At 33.9% G+C, this 1,451-nt stretch overlaps 1 pseudogene; it reads left to right on the forward strand.

The window, feature by feature from the left end:
- The first annotated feature begins 212 nt into the window (after window positions 1-212).
- LOC118614572 lies at window positions 213-331 on the forward strand (annotated as a pseudogene).
- The last annotated feature ends 1,120 nt before the right edge of the window (window positions 332-1,451 follow it).

Here is a 1,451-nt window from a genome sequence, read left to right on the forward strand (position 1 = left end):
AACACTCTAGAGAATACAGAAAAACAGGGGTCAATGCCCTAGCATTATAACACTTCTTTTTTATTGCAAATTACCTTCCAAGAAGGTCTAGAAGACTAATAATTATTTGTTCCATTTAGGTCATTTAAGTCTCCACAACTAAAACATTTTAAGAGACATAAGTCAGCCATATTTTTGATGATAGTGGAAGGAATTTAAATTAATTGTATTGGGTCTACAACCATGCCACCCTTAATGTGCCTGATCTCATCTGATCTCAGAAGCTAAGCAGGGTCAGGCTGGGTTAGTACTTGGATGGGAAACCACCTATGAATACCAGGTGCTATAGGCATTAAATTAAAAAAAATAATAATAATTATATTGGTGCCCTGTTCATAGTTTATTATAAACAAACTACCTTTGTTTCTTAATCACCATTTTTGCAAAAGAGCACTGGTTGCAAATACTGACTTTCACTTATTTAAGATGATACTTGGGTTTCTTTCTCTACTGTGTCAGCGAGATGAAGGGATAGTTACGGCTTTCTTTTTACGCCCAAATACAACTTGATAAAGCATTTTCTTTACATTCATCTTTAAGCTATCTATCTGCTTCCTTCTAGAGCATGTAATGAGCTATATTTTGTACAGAATGAATTATTGTTTACAGGGGCTCACAAACAATTTAGAATGGTTAGCACAATCCAAACTTATATTGTTGAATGCATTATACTGGCTTTACAATTTACCTCCATTTTCTAGGGTGTCAAATATCTAGGTGTGTGAGCGGAGCTTAAGTTCTCTTAGACTTCCCTGTCCCGCCCCCAGCCCCCACATCCTACTTTTTCTCCATCGAAAGGTAAATATTAATTGAAAGAAGGGGGGATGCCATGCATAGCACAGCTCATATAGAAATGAGGTTTGAATTTTATATTTTCACTTATGTTTTTGTCTTTATTATTACTTACACTTTGTTTATTTATGCATCTAAAGATTAGATGAAACAAAATTGATATACTATATCCAAATGATTAATGTTGTAAATAGTAGGTATAGTATATATCTATAAGCTGGAGATAAACTGAATTTTTATTTAAAAAGAGGAATTGTAGAAACTGCTTTCTTGGAGCCTAGTTACCGCTAGCAGCATAATTCAACTGTGGCTCATTTACTGAAAATGAAATACTGTATATGGGAAATGTATGGAGTGGTTCACAGGGAGGAAGAAGCTGAGGACTGGAACTTAGAAACAACAGGAAAGAGAACTATTCAGGACTGAGGATTCAGGAGCAAAAAATAAAGACCAGTCTCTTCAGAGCAAAACTTTGAAAACATAAACATTCCAATTATTTTCATGTTTTGCATATTTTATATAGAGAAAAAGAAGGGAGTAATAGATATAATTATGGTTAAACAGATAAAAGGGGGCAGAGTCAAACCGAAACCATTTTTGGTTTTTATTTTTGTTTTAAA

The sequence above is a fragment of the Rousettus aegyptiacus genome, unplaced genomic scaffold (genome assembly GCF_014176215.1).
Source record: "Rousettus aegyptiacus isolate mRouAeg1 unplaced genomic scaffold, mRouAeg1.p scaffold_m13_p_2, whole genome shotgun sequence".
Classification (NCBI taxonomy): Eukaryota; Metazoa; Chordata; class Mammalia; order Chiroptera; family Pteropodidae; genus Rousettus; species Rousettus aegyptiacus.